Source organism: Trichosurus vulpecula, chromosome 3, assembly GCF_011100635.1.
Source record: "Trichosurus vulpecula isolate mTriVul1 chromosome 3, mTriVul1.pri, whole genome shotgun sequence".
NCBI lineage: Eukaryota > Metazoa > Chordata > Mammalia > Diprotodontia > Phalangeridae > Trichosurus > Trichosurus vulpecula.
Window position 1 is genome coordinate 141,000,432 of NC_050575.1, and position 15,722 is coordinate 141,016,153.

Genomic DNA, 15,722 nt, shown 5'->3' on the forward strand with positions numbered 1-15,722 from the left:
GGACACTCGGTGAAATGTGGTGCCTTCCCTGGAAGACAGGGTCAGCTTGGAACTCATTGGTGGTCTATATCTGGTCTTTGCTGTAGGGCCTATGCAGAGAGTTATTACATGGAGATGGAGCCCCATGTTCATCCTATCTTGATTCTGCTGTGAGACTCACCCTCACTAGCAAAGCCTAGGGAATGAATGGGGACATCCATCATGAGAGGAATGGGAGACAAACCCTTGACCATACACTGATGTAAATTTTTAAGTGAGAAATGGTGTGAGAAGTCCTACCCTCTGACTAGATATCACAACCCTGCTTGGTCTCCAGAGAGCACATTAGCAAGTGGGTTTACAGACATCTGTGCTTCAGGTTGGACAGCTGTGAATGAAATGGGATGCCTCCCTAAGTAGACAGGCTCACTTTTGAGCTGGTTTTGAATTAAGTGGGTTTTTTGGGCTAGAAGCAAGAGCAAAATAGGTGGGGGTGATATCCCATGCATGACAGTAGAGTGAAAACTGTCCCTGGCAAAGAATTGGTATTCAAAAATGGGGTCTTTTCCAGGATTGGAATGTCTAACACACCAGGGTCTGTACAGCAGGCTTTGTTTCTGTGTTGCTACATCTTTTTCTGATCCTTTCTGGGTGTTTCTGTGTGTGTGTTTTAATGTGTGTCTGTGAATTTTTCATATAGAGGAACAAAATGAGAAAGATAAAACTGATGTTTTGGCCTAAGATTGAGTGAGCACTAAGGATGAGAGAATGGTGAGAAGAAAACCAACCACCACCTCTGGGCTGCAAGGTGGGGAATGAGGATGCAGTGTGGTACCTACCCTGACAGAGAGGGTTCCCTTTTGTCTAGCTGTTCAGAAAGTGAGTTTTCTTTGGTACACAGCTAGGTTAAGGAGCACCATACATGAGGGCAGACACTCATGTGGATTTGCCTTGATCCAGGTGGAACACAGGCCCTGTGTGACAAAGAAATAGGAAGATACCAGGGTCCCTGCAGATGGAGAATGGCTGAGAAACCTTTGTAAGGAGGCCAAGGATTTTGTGTTGGAGGTCAAAGAAGAGAGAAAGCAAGCCTCTGCATGAATCACTGGAAGGACTTGTAAGGATACAAGAAAGGTGATTATGAAGCATGCACCCACCTCTGTGCTGCAAGGTGGGGGGCTACAGGTACATGAGTGCGTTTACCCTATCAGACAAAGTTCCCTTTTGGCTGGCTGTTGGGCAAGTGAATTTTCTTTGCTACAGGGCTGGCTCGAGGTGGATAAGCCATGGTGGCCATGTGGACTCCCCCTCAATGCCAATGGACCAGAAGCCACATGTAACAGAGAAGTGGATACAAATCAGGGGCCCTATGGGTGTAGAATGGCTGAGAAACCTTTTTCTCTACTCAGGATTATGCGATGCTAGCAAAAGAGCAGAAGGAACAAGGCTGTCCTTGATTTGGAGTGGGCAGTAGGGCAGAGAGCCAGATGGTTAGAGTACCTGCTGCCCCTGCTTGGTGGCGACTCCAGGTGCAATGTGGCACCTCCCCCTTGTGTTTTCCCCTTTTATTCCTATGGAAGGGAAGCACTTTACATGAAGAAATGGAAACAAATTGGTTGAATGTTCTGAGGTAGAATGACTGAGGAACCTTCATCTCTGCACTGACAACTGTGTGATAGAGGTAGGAGAGTTTTAAGAGAAGTCTTTAAATGACATATTAGAGTTAGCAATGCAGCAATGAGGAAAGTGTTTAAAATATTTGCTGCCTGGTTCTTGTTTGATTTGTGGGGAACTTAGGTTCAATAAAGTTTACCCCATAAGACAGGATTACTTTTTCCCTTGTTATTTTTGAAATGAATTTTCTTTGCTAGAGAACTAATTCAAGGAATACCATATGAGAGTTCAGACCTCTCTTTTCCTTTTTCCTTGAGCTAGACTTAATAGAATGCCCTCAGTATCAAGGTGACAACTGCTATCTAGTGACTTTCTATATTTTTTTTTGTTTGATAAATAAGATCAGAGAGTTGCTGGATTTCATTGTTTATAGTTACTAATATGGTTGTGTGTGAGTAAATTAGGAATCATTTTCCTTCTATGTCCAGAGAGCTATGGCAATATGAAACCAAATAATGCCTTCTCTTTCATACGTGGTCACTTTTTGCTGAGTTATTATTTTTTTCCTTCTTCTATTCATGTTCAAGGTGTCACATAAGTGTAAACCACCGTGCTCATTTTACTTTTTAATGTCAGAATTGATATAATAGCTAGCCACAATGTGGAATGGAACTGAAGGCCCTACAACTGAACAATTCCAGATGGTCAATTTTTATTGTCTCTACCGTGGTCGATTTTGCCAGTGGATAAAGAGAGGAAAAAGCAAAATGCTATCGGAGTAATTATAATGACCTCTAGTTACCAATAGAGTGACCCACCACTTTCTATGTGATAGAATAGATAAAAGGCAACCAGGATCCCTCCTCTGGAAGGTCAACTGGGGCTCTGCCATTTTAAATTTTGGCACCTTTTTACTCATATGGATTCCATTCAGCTGTGATCTTTTTTTACATCTTTTATTCGTTTTACTAACGGGCAGGGTCATGGTGGTACTTACATGGCAGTAGCCAGCCATGCTCCTCCTGCGGGAGGTTTTGTTAATGTACACTCAATCACAGAAGTGGAAATAAACCAGTAAGCCTTTCAGATGAGACATGACTGACAGATTTGTGACCATATACTGGCTGCAGTCTTGAAAAGAAAAAGAGAATGAAGAAGAATCCCTTGTCTGTGTATTTACAAAGAATGAATGAGAAAATATGACACCTTCCTCCCTACGTGTTAAGACGTAGATGGATTTTTGTTCACTTTTTTCCACAACTGTTGTCAGTTCAGTGAATACGGTAAGTACGTAAAGGAAGAGAACATTTTGAGGAAGCCTTTCTTTATGACTATAACTCAATACAATTTTATAAGAAGAATATGAAAAGGCCAGGAATTTTGAGAATCCCTAGAAGATGCTTAATAAATTTATGTAAAGAAAATCTGTCTAAAATAAAAATATATTCACCATTTACAGTAATATAAAAGTAAAAAGAAACTAAACTCTGAATAATTTTCAAGACCATTTTTTTCCCCAACAGTAGATACTGAACCATGACTTTCTCTTTTGGTCTTAGAGTTTGGGCTCTACAGTTTCACTCTTTTTACATTCGTTGCCTGACAGGGTCACCCTTTGGGTTGTTGTTGCTTCAGTTTTTCTTTGCTACAAGGCATGTTCAAGGTGGATTTCCAGTGGGGACGACCATACCTGCTCTTTCTACCTTTTTATAGGTGCAGTCAATTATACTTTGTAGTAAAGAATTGGAAACAACCCGGGTGCCTTCCCCTAGAGGAATGGGTGAGTAAATCATGTCCTCACGTACGAACGTAACATATTATTGTACAGGAATAAAGGAGTAATATTAAGAAATCAAGAAACATTTAAAGACTTCTTTGATCTTATGAGTGAAGAAAGTTCAATCAGGAGCAGAATATATACAATGACTACAATAATCTAACTGGAAAAACAAACAAACACTAAAAAGAAGCTGAACTCTGGCTAATTGTAATGACCTGTGTCGACTGTAGAAATCAGATAATGCATTATACTTCCCCTTCTTGGGATGAGAGGTTTGAGTCTGTGGCTGCACACTGTTGCCTACACTGTCAGCCAGGGTGACCTTGGAGTTGCTAATGCCTGACTGTTTTCCCCTACCACAAGGCAGATTTAGTGTGGAACTGCAATGGTTCTGATCATACCTGTTTCAACTAAACTTGATATAGGTGCTATGTGTGTGTATATGTGTGTGTGTGTGTGTGTGTGTGTGTGTATTTTAGCAAAGAATGGAAAATAAACCAGGTGTCCTTCATTCAGGGAATGACTGTTTTCCAGTGTCCATGTAATGTAGTGTTATTATGTCGTGTGAAAGGACAAGTGTGAGGAATTCAGAGAAATATGGGCAGACCTATATAAACGGATGCAATCAAGTAAGCCTATTCAAGAGAAGAATATATATGCATATATATGTATATACAATAAATGAAAAGAATGAAAAAAAGGAACCCAAACTCTGCACAGTTAGAATGACTTTTCTTGGTTCCAAAGACCAGCTAATGAAATATGCCTTCCTCTCTTGGCTGAGAGGTGAGCACCTATGGGTACCGCATGTTGCATTCCCTCTATGAGTCACCAAATTACTGCTACTGTTTATTTTTCTTTCCTACGAGGAATTGTTTAATGCTGAAACAGAACAAGATTGACTGTTCCTGCTTCTGCTACCTTGAAATAGGTGTTGTGACTATCCCTCAAGTGGTAGGTGTGAACTTGACGCATTCCCCGGATGAAACTCTATGAATACAAGTTGCAATACTGTTTGGTATCTACAACAAAACCTCTATATAATGCTGGTGTTGTAAAGGAAGGATAGGCTAGAACCAGCGTACAAAGGGGGAGGGCACCAAGTGAATATTTAAGTTCTATACTAATCATAGTCTACCACATTTCTGCCAATCGCTGGTGTCAGGAGGCACGGTTTGACTCTCAATTTTTGAAATCATGAACTCTTCCATAATGGGTTCTGTTCTTATTGTCACTGTCAAATTGCCTTTCAGGGCCAGGGGAAGGCCCCCTTTCTAGGTAGGAGAGTTTCCTGCTCCTCCCTCTTCTTCGTTACTCATACCCCTGGCCCAAGAAATCTTGCTGCCTTTTCAGCCACCTGGAAAGTCACACATGCCGGTGTCACAATATTCCCAAAGAGGGGCAAGAATCAAGTCTCTAATTGCAGAGGCTTGGTTACGGGTACCTTGGGCCACATTCTAGCCAGTGCCTTTTCAAGCACAGCCTCTGAACAAATTGGAAAGTCCTTCCAAAAAGGAGCTCAACCAGGGAAGAGTGAGCAAAGAGGAGGAGGGAAGGGGAAGAAAGGGAGATCTCCAGCTGTCAGCTGTCAGACAGCAGCAGCAAACTTGGTGCTGTTGGATAGACTTTTTTTGTCCCCCTACAATGTGATCCCCTTCCCTTATGCTAGAGTTTAAGCAAACCCCTTGGCCCATGGACTTTCCTTTTCATGATGGCCCAGCTCTGCCCCTCACAGCTCCTAAATGCTGTGACATAATCACAGGACACTCTGTAATGTGCCCCTTATTATAAAATCTGAGACTCTCAGGACAGGCTCCTGTGCAGTGCCATAGGTCTGTTGGTGGAGGAGTATCTTACAAAATTCCCCACAGCAACTCTCTAAAGACCCACTTCTAAGTTTGTAGAGGGGTCACAACATTTGTTGGGAATACCCACAATATTCCAGAAGTGTTACAAAGACTCAGAAACAGGAAGGCTTTTTTAAGTAGTCTAGACCATCCTCCCACTCTGTGATATTGCTGTGGGGAGAGTGGGTGGAGGGGGAGCTTCTCTGAGCCTCTGTTTGAGCACTTCCAGCATCAGGAAGCTCACACTCCCTTCTGAGGCCTACTGATCCATTGCAGGACACCTCTGACTGTTCCTTGTACTAGGCTACAATTTTTCTCCCTGTGACTTCCACCCAATGGCACACATTCACTTGGCACAGTTTTCCCATTGCCATTTTCCCTCCATTGTACATGCGTCTCTTGCTACCAAGGAAGGACTCAATCCCAAAGGGGAATACAATTCAGTAATGTTGAAAATTCCAAAGGCTGAGATATTTATAAGCTTCTCTAAGGTCCAGAAGAAAGCATTTTACTTTTAGGATCTTAATCAAAGAAATAATAACCCAGCCTAAAAAAAAGTAACAATAAGTACCAACCCAAGGGAACTATGTGCCTAGCCCAGTGCTAGACTACATTCACCCTGGGAGCTACAAAGACATATAAAGCACATTCCCGGCCCTCAACACAAGCTTGAGCTCACCATTCGGCAAGGGAACCCAGGCTCACACATAGGTTAAGCTGAGTAACAATACAAGACAATAAGAGAACACTCACTGGACAGTATATGATGTGAGTGCCAATCAAACAATACAGTACAGACAAGTGCTGTTTGAGTTCAGAAGAGGGAGAGGTCCCCTGAGACTGTGTGGGTCAGGGAAGGCTTCATGGAAGATGTAGGGCTTGAGCTAAGCCTTTGAAAGATGACAGGGTTCAAGTCTCATCTCCTCTGTAAAGCTCAGCTCAAGTGACCCTCTTCAGAGGTCTCATTGTGGTGTGGAGAAGGTGACTGGGAATCCTTGAAGTCTGTGCCCCAGGGGGGTAGGAGGACAAGCTCCCTTGCCAGGTCTCCAAGGATGGGCCAAGGATGGACTGTTGTATGAGGACCAGCCAAGCTAAGTTCATAAAGACTTAGGGCCAGGTCGGCCTCATGGTGATGAAAGTTTTTGGAAACAGTGCCTCTCAAAGAACATCAGCTAAGCCACAGAAGGGGTTATAACCTGTATCAGTGAAAGGAGTTCCCACACCAGTGAAATTACAGATCCTTGTAGTGTTGAATCATTTGAAGGATGGGAGATAGGGTTGGAAAAGGTAGTATGGGACTGGAATGTGGCCACCAGCCTAATGAATCTGGATTTGATCCTATTAGGAACAGGGAACCACTGGAAAGTCTTTGAACAGGGAAGTGACATAATGAATGAAATCAGTAGTCTAGTGACAGCTCTGGCATAATCCCTCCCTCTCCCTGAGCAACCGACTCTTTAACAGGCTTCACTCAGCCATCTTAAGAGGGAGTTCAGCCTACAGTGTCTGTGGCTCCAGAGCCCCTCCAGGAGCGTACCTGGAGCCACTCGGAGCCAATGCTCCGTTAGGCACAATGGTTTCTAGGAGCCAATGCCCCATTAAGCACAATCGTTTATAGGAGCCAATGCCCCATTAAGTACAATGGTTTCCCAGGAGCCAATGCTCCATTGAGGAAAATGGTCTTGGGCCAAAAAATAGGGTGTGGCTCCCCAGGGAGACCACATTGCTCCATGGTTCTGATTATTTTCACTGCCTGAGCCCAGAGTAGCAGTTACACCAAAGCTGCTTACACAGTTTGAACAAAATGGTCTATCTCTGTCTATTATTTCCTCTTTAGAAATGCCAGAAAATCAAATGCTTTGGGCCCAGGTACATGTATTATTTGCAAGCATGCTGGGATGCTTACTTCTTCTGCATTATAGCTAATTAGTAGTAGACCAGGAGCTCAGGCCAGTTTGCCCTCAAGGCCTCAGTTTTACCAGCTGCAAATTTACAGATTAGGACCATAGTATCTCTAAGGTCCCTTCAAAAGAACCTTGGACTTGAAGTCAGAAGACTGAGTTCAAATCCCATCTTTGCCTCTTTTGTGATTTTGGGCAAGTACTTCCCCAGATGGATTCTCCATCTGTTAAATGAGGGGGTCGGACTGGATAGTTTTGTAAGAACTACAGAACAGCTCTCTAACTCTGAGGTTTGATGACCCTATTCCAGGACATATTCTCCTGAGGGGTTACAGAAATCATCCCTCAACTTGTCAGTGTAGAAATCACTTGCTAAGTTTTTGTAGGATCGTAAGGATGCTTCCCCAAATCCTCCTTATATTTCTTGTCCTCCTTTTGATCTTCTCAAGACCCCAGATGAGCTAAGGCTATACACTAGGCATTGATTAACGCAAACGAGGGGCTGTTACTGCAGAATGTTTGACCGACCTTTGTAACCATCTTCGAAGAATGTTCTTCCAGTTGGGTTTCCTTTTCCGCTTCCTCTTCCGCTTCTTCTTCCTCTTCCTTTTGCTCTTCCTTTTACGCATCCCGATCTGGATCACTCAGTCTCTCTCACATTGGTGACTTGCTTCTGGTCCTGAGGGGAAAAGAACAAAATCGTCAAAGCAAAGTCTGACTCTACTTTTCTTCTATCACCTGAGACGCACAGCTCTTACTTTTCACGAGGTAATCATTTGTCCAGTGATTTTGGAGGGGCTATCACCTTTCATTAGGGAAAGAACAGACGGGAAGAAAAACAGAAATTTCGACCTCACAGTAGCAATCACCTTACAGACAATGGCTTGGGACTGTAAGATTTTAACATTCATTTTCATGAACACAGCTAGGCATGTTTCTGAACTTCAACGGAAAGAGGTAGAGTTGGGTTCGATAAAGGGAACTATGTTATAGTTTATGCTAGAGCTGGGTCTTTCCTTTCCTCACACCCACAAAGGCAGATCTTTTGATCCTTGCTAGAAAAAAGGGACAGGGTTCAGGGATACACATGTGGACCAGGATGATATTACAAGTTGGAGGCTTTATGCCCTTCTAGGAAGAAATCCCTTTGCCTGCTATGAGGGAGATGTGAGATTGCTTTCATGATTCTAAATGGTCCTCACTAGTGAGGGCAGGACACCCCCCCAGGGGAACCTCACTTTGTGTGATCTCCACATTCCAAGGAAATTATGAGTAAATCAAATCTATAATGATGGAAGGTTTTTCCAAATAAATATTTTTAAAATAGAATCCTTTAAATCCTTTAAATGTGTGAGTGGAACTGATTAACTAAGGAGAACCTGCAGTGTAGAATTTGACGAGGGAGGGGAATTTTGGAAACATTTTCTCAAAAATATTACTAAAAATTGGCAGCTTATTGCCCAGATATTGGACTCTTAAAGATGTTAGGATACAGTTTCCATGAGGCCTGGGGATGAGGCAAGCTGGAAAACCATTTTTAAAAGTATTCTTAGGGCAGCTGGGTGGCGAAGTGGGTAGAGCACTGGTCCTGGGAATCAAGAGGACCTGAGTTCAAATCTGGTCTCGGATACTTATTAGCAGTTTGACCTTGGGCAAGTCACTTAACCCCACCTGCCTCCCCCCACCCCCCCCAAAAAAGTGTTCTCCATTAGGCACTCTAGTTAAAGCAAGGGGCTACCCTTGAAGACTACACTGGGGTACATATTATCCCCAGAGCACGGTTTCCTGGACCTATCAGAGCCAATGTTGCCACTATCATTTTATAAAATGAATGGTTTGTCAAAAGACACTTGAGTGGCTTCTTCATATGCTCTGTAGCTGCTTCTATCTTTTTTTAATATCTGTGTCTCTTAAAAATTTGAGCTTGTCTGTATATAGTTAATAGTGAGAGTAAACCAGATTCAGAATATCATTTTCAGTTGTGCTACATGACTTTTAGTTGTACAGCGGGAAGGGCCTCTGAAGAGGAATTCCTGGCATCATCCCCTTGGATGGTAAATACGAATGCCAGACATAGAATGTAGTATTTTAGAGCTGGAGGAGACCTTAAAGGTCAGCTTATCCAAAATCCTCTTTTTGCAACTTGGGAAACTGAGGCCAGAGAGAGAAAATGATTTGCCCAAAACCAATAAGTGGCTAAACTAGGCAACAGGTCTTTCCACAACACGGCATTAGTTCTCTTTCCAGCTCAAGGGGACAGAAGTCTAGTCTAAGTCTTTTCTCCTTTTCAGAAATGAAATCAATTAAACTTTCTGACTTTTTAAAAAATAAATACATGGTTCCAAAGTGGGCAAGGGAAATATTAGGAGACCTAAGGATTTTTTTTGTGTGTGTTTTCTTTTCCAACATGAAAACGTCTTCTCTTGCTTTTCTCATTCTCTTTCTCCACCCTAATTCCTGTAGAAGCTTATAATTTTATGAGGAAGTTGATTATCTGAAATCACCTTAAAAAATATCCTAAAAACAAGTTAAACAAATCTACCCCACCACGAGCCATATCTTCAATGCTTTGCCAGTGCTTCTCCTCGGGCACCACCACCCCCAAACCCCACCCCACCCCCTGCCCTGCCCCGCCCTGCCCCAGAGCGGTAACAAAAAATGTTTCCACTAGGGGCAAGCTTCACAAAGTAGGAGTGAGTAGTAGAAAATGCACCTTCAAACCAGCTTTTTAAAGAGGAATTCAGTTAGGGCAGAAAGGCTGGGCATAGACAATTTTTTGAAGGAGGAAGTGGAACATGAAAGGAACTAACCTAGGGTACAGCAGCTAGGGGGAGTGAGGGGGTACCTTCTGGTAGCTTCCTAGTTTACTGAGTTGTATTTACACTTAACTAGATGGTAAACTCAGTCAGCCTATGCTGCTGAAGGAGCATGAATGCTATTGGTGCCCTCTAAATGTAACCTCTATAAAGCAAAGCTCAGACTGCCCATCCTGGTTATGTCTCTGAAATCCATTCTCCTTTTCAAATACTATTTTGCTTTTGTTTATTTGCTAAGATACTAGACTGCTTTAGGTTCTCTTTGACTATAAGAAAGGGCATTAAAATGACCTTAGATAAGAAAAGCTTTCCTTCAGTCACTGAATAAACAGGCTTTTGGGATCAGAGCTCCTCAGCATCTCACGTTGAAGTCAAGGTACAATGGTGAAAAATGCCCTGGAGTTGGCTTCATTTTTGTTTTTGAATCCCCAATGTCCAGTCTAGTGCCTGGCACAGAGTGCCTACATTTAATATATTCTTAACATATTGATTGTTGGAGTCCAAGGACCTAGATTAGAATCCCACTTTAATCAAGACCTCTGGAAAAAGAAGAGGTTGGACTTAATCTATAAAAGTCCCTTCCTGTGATCAAGGAACAATCAAGGAAGAATGAAAATATTCTAATCTGTGGCCTCAAGGCCACATATGGCCTTCTAGGTCCTCGAGTGCGACCTTTTGACTGAATCCAAACTTCCCAGAACAAATCCCCTCAATAAAAGCATGTGTTCTGTAAAACTTGGGACTGAGTCAAAGCACCACACTTGAGGATCTAGACAGCCACATGTGGCCTCAAGGCTGAAGGTTCCTCACCCTTGTAAATCTAAGAGGAGGCCCATTTTAAACTTCCACCATAGCAAAGAAGGGCCAATTTGTTCTGGAATGACTGGATATAGAGTCACTCCCACCAATATAGGGTGCCTATAGGGTGCCAATAGGGCGACTGTTCCTGGGGACTCTCCAACCTGTGATGTAGTGCTAAGACAAAAGCCCTATTTCTTAAAACTTATCATGGTGGCTGTAGAACCTAGTTTGTACTGATGAGGAAAAATCCCTGGGAGGAGTATTAGCCCTTCAAAAGACTGAAAGAGCCCAAGGCTGGAGAATCAGTAGATAATCCCCACCCTATGGCTAATTCACTGTGTGTCCTTGGATGAGTGAGTCTCTTCCTTTCTTTGGGCCTCAGTTTCCCCAAATTGTAAAAGAAGAGAAGATTGGACTAAGCCATTTCTAAGCCCTCTTGGGGCTCCAGCATTCTATGCCTCTATGAATCTGAATTTTCCTCTCAACATGCTTGCCCTGGATTTACTTCACAAGGTTGGTCTGAGAAGCAAATGAGATCATGGTTTCCAAAGTGATTTGTAAATATTCCTGACCTAGTGCTTTAAAGTTTGCAAAGTGCCTAGAGCAGTGCAAGTGTTAAGGAATGTTATTATTTTTATAAAATCTGACTTTCAAAGCAAGTGGCCACCTAGCCCAAAAACTTTGATCAAAAACGATGGCAAGTTTGTGACCCACCCTTCCCCCAATCAGATTGCTTTAATTTCTACCTGCCCCTGGCCCCCCAGTAGCCTCCTGGTAACACTGAGGTTGGGGGGAGAGTTGGAAGGACATAAACTGCTATTTGGACAAGGGGTGTTTCCCTCAGTTAGGTTTCACCAACAAAACAGTTACAGATTGACACTGGCCAAAGCAGAGTACCCCTTTCTGCCTGTTAGCTCATGACCCCAGGCAAACAATGGAGAAGCAGCTTCAATATTTGGGGCACTGTTTACATTACTGAACCCTATATACAAGTAGCCCATCCCTTCTATAGTTGTGTATTCCCATTTCTATCATCAGTCATCTCAAGCTTCCTAGGAAGTTTCTGGAAGAATGGAAGGACACTGTGGAAAAAAATGTGGGCTCCTTGAGCACAAGGATAATTTGGGGGGCAGTTTTTTGGGGCAACTTTCTTTTTATTCCTTAGTGCTTAGAACAGTGCCTGGGCACATAGAAGGTGCTTAATAAATTCTTGTTGATTTAAATTGACTTGGAGGGAGAGGAGAATAAGGAGCCAAAAAGGAAATAGAAAAATTACTCCTTCCTTTTGAAAAAAACAAAAACAAAAGAGAGAAAACAAGTGGAACGGATATCCCACTCCTTGCTGCTAGTCCCTTGGGTAGATATGTTGCAAGATTCATAATAGAATATATGATAGGGGGTTAGGGCAAGGGTTCCTAATACATGTGCCCTTAGAAGGGATGAAAAGCTAGTCCTATGGGGAATATTTGGAAAATAACCATTAATGAAATTAATTAATCTCCTAATTTCTTATTTATTTATTTCTTACATGCATATGAGTTACAAACTCTAGCATTTATTTCTTTTCATACTGAAAAGGCGGTTCAAGAAGACTAGCTGAAAGCCAAGGGAGTATCCGAATGAAAAAGGTGGGAACCCCTTATATAAATTAGGAGAGATGGAAGAGTGATTGGTGATCCTTGGGTTATGACGTGGTGCCCATGGGGCTTTGGGGCTGGCTGGATCCTTAGGAACCTTTTTCATTGAAGGCACCTTTGGTGCTTGGGGGCCAGAGGGTCCAGGGTGTGGTCCGCCAGCTGAATGTCAGGCATTGGTTCTTAAGACTAATTTTTGGCTCTAGGCCTTGGTGGGAGAGGAGCATGGGGGAGGGGACAGGCTCATATTTTCATAGGGCTTTAAGATTTACAAAGTACTTTTCTCAAAATCATCCAGTTAGGTAGATAGAAGTAAAGGATTATTATCCTGATTTTACATAGGAAGAAACAAAGATTCAGAGAAATGTCCAGGGTTACACAGCTAGTCATGGCCAGGATTCAAACTCAAATCTATCCCAGAATCTAAAACTAGAGCTCTTTACACCATGCTAAAAGTGACATTTTGTTTCTTTCTGGCTTTTCCAGCCCAGTCCCCCAGGATAGGAAAGGAAAAGGGAATTAGGGACAGACTGACTGAAGCTGTATCCCTCAGGAGCCTAAGTGCAGTGGATGAGGTGTGAAAGAGTGAGAAGTCATTCCAGTGGCTAAGATACCTACCCCACCATCCTGTTATAGATATCTGAAACTCTGCAATTAAAAATCCAGTTGACCGAAGAAACTGTCCCCTGTTAAAATGCATGTTAAGCCCTTACTGGACCTTATTTATCATTAACAACTCAGCATGAATTAGTGTAAAAGATGCTTTTCCAAAGTGAGAACTGGTTGAAGACACTGCCCTGCTGGAATGAGATACAGGACAGTTTAGTTTTAGTAAGGGTAATAGTAGTGAGCTAGGTTTAGAAAATGGGTATGGTATGGGTAAGGTAAGTGGACGCCAAAAAGACAGCTGGGCAGCTTTGCCGATGGCCACACCCTAGTTGGCTGTACTCTTAGATCTGACCAAAGGGAGAACTGTTACCTTTGAGTCCCTTGGGTCCCAAGAATATACTTGGCAGCTCAAAGATGGCCAGGGCTGGGTGGCGGTAGGAGTAGGGTGGAGGGAGAGGAGATTTGACTTGGAACAAACTCAGGGAGTCAGATCATACCCTTTGTTGGGTGCCACTCCTCACTTCCCCACCATTTCTAGCAGAACTATGTACAAAATGGGGAAGCCTAGAGCAGGTATCCCATACCCTGAACTCACTGCCTCTTTCTCAGTGACTTCTTGACTTCTCTCTCATAAAGCCAAGGGGGCTGGTTGTAGCTCACCTGGACTGCTGAGCTAGGTGGGGCAGAAGTTTCTATGCAGTTTCAATGCTCATTTTCAGAGCAGCCGCTCTAACTTTATCTGCCAACGTGGATGATTTACTCTGCCAACGTATATGATTTTCTGCGTCAAAATAGATGATTTTCTCCATTCAGGAGACCTGAAGTTCCTATGAGGAAGAAGAAAAAAGACCTTTAAAATTCTCAGGATAATAGCCCCTTCCTCTATCCCTTTATGAGTTATTAAAAACACAGAGATTCAACAACCAACGATGATCAAGTCATCTGTACGCACAATGGAGAAAATATTGTCTTTATTTAACATATGCCATCGCCAAGTGCTGGAATTCACATTATCAGTCCTCCCCTTAAGACATCTCACTTTGCTTCAGGGTACTTAGAATGATCACTTTAGCCATACTACGTTTACAAAACACCAGGACCTGCTATAGGTCTCCATGGGGTGACCTTGTATTTTTTCAAACTTGGACTTCTCTTTGCATTTTACTCTTTAACTCAATATCAGTCCCCTGATAGAAAAGTTACACATTATTCACATGCTTACCAGAATTCAAGGGCTTCAGCTATCTACTCTACAGAGTCAAAGGGCAAGACTTTTTTTTTTCAAAGTGTGTATTATATTGACCCGGCTCTGGGAGCTTTCTGACCTTTCCTGTACACTTATTATCCATGGTATTGTAGCAGTCCACACAATCTATCATGATATGTAAAAACAGCTATGGAGTTAAGTTTTTGCATTGCCCCATACTTCTCTTAATCAATTCTGTTTATACAATGCTTTTTCTAAGAGGACGGAAACTCCACACCCTCAAATGAACCCAGATAACATAACAGAATCTGTGAGGGGGAACCAGAAGAGAGGAGCATTTCAAAATAAGATTTATGCCCCTTTTACAGATGAGGAAAACTGAGGGCACTGCCACATTAAATGATTTTCTGCCAAATGAGTGAGCAACTTCTTTTTCTCCAAACAGAAAAGAGACAAGGTTCTGTGTGGGCAAAGCTTCCCGCATACTACTTTGTAATTCCTAACAAGGTTGGACGTCTGGACTAGAATACTTCTCTTAGATTGTGGCACTACGGCAATTGCCAAGATTATTATACATACAGGTGATATTAACTGGCTTTGTTAAGGATGCTTGCTATATACGGCACAACTTTTACATAGAGAATAAGTTTCAGACTCACTCCTTGATAAAAGACATGTATTTTTTTAAACCAAATTTCAAAGGCTGCACTTTATGAGAACTAAAAGGCCTGGCTTCTAATTCTATCAGAGATTTCCTTTTTTAACCACTCCGAACACACTGAAATAACTATTTACTTTAGAACAGATTTGGTGGGTTCATCTTGGATCCCATCCAAGAATTTGGTTCCTAAAGTAATTTTAAAGGACCCTATTCTAAGTATATCTCTCCTGTAAAGCTCAGTACCTGGCCCCCTACCTCTAAAACAAAGGGATTATAAACTCCCCAAGGGCAGGGACCTGGCCTCCTCCTTCCCTTCCTCTAGTTTCCCCCACAGCGCCTAGGCACGGCAAGCGCTCCATACATACTTATTGACGGGTTGACCGCGTCTCCGATGCATAGCACGTCAGTTTCGCGAAGTTCCTGGGGTGTCCCACGAAGTCCAAACTCGCCGAGGAAGAGAGGAGAAATTCGGCCGTCGTCCAGATGTTCTTCTTCTGTAGCGTGAGCTGCAGCCGAGTCACTGCACTCTCTGCAGCCGGAGGGTCTCTGCAGAGATGAAACAGGAGACTTTGGGAGAGTCAGGGGCTGGTGTTCGCCCCGTGAAATAACTCATCCATCCTAGCGTCTCTGCAGACGCAGGAGTTGCTCCTGATCTCAGCAGTGGCGATTCTGCTCTGTGCGCAGCCCCTTTTAAATGTTGGGTCCTGACTCACCTTCCCTCTTTCCTCCCACAATGCCCAATGAGAGACTGTTAACAAGACGAGATCCCAGGGTCTGTTTTCGGAGCAGATGGAAGTCTGCCAAACACGGAGAGACTCGGCTTGCCTCCCAGCTCCACACAGGCTCACTGTCCCGGCAGAGCCAAACACCAAG

At 43.0% G+C, this 15,722-nt stretch overlaps 1 long non-coding RNA gene across 1 annotated transcript; it reads right to left on the minus strand.

Annotated features, from left to right (window-relative positions):
* Positions 1-643: 643 nt before the first annotated feature.
* On the minus strand, positions 644-15,512 carry LOC118842972. The gene is made up of 3 exons (XR_005009889.1): positions 15,215-15,512; positions 13,642-13,808; positions 644-7,800 (listed from the first exon to the last, which is right to left on the minus strand). It is a non-coding gene; the product is annotated as an uncharacterized LOC118842972 (long non-coding RNA).
* Between the last annotated feature and the right edge of the window lie 210 nt (positions 15,513-15,722).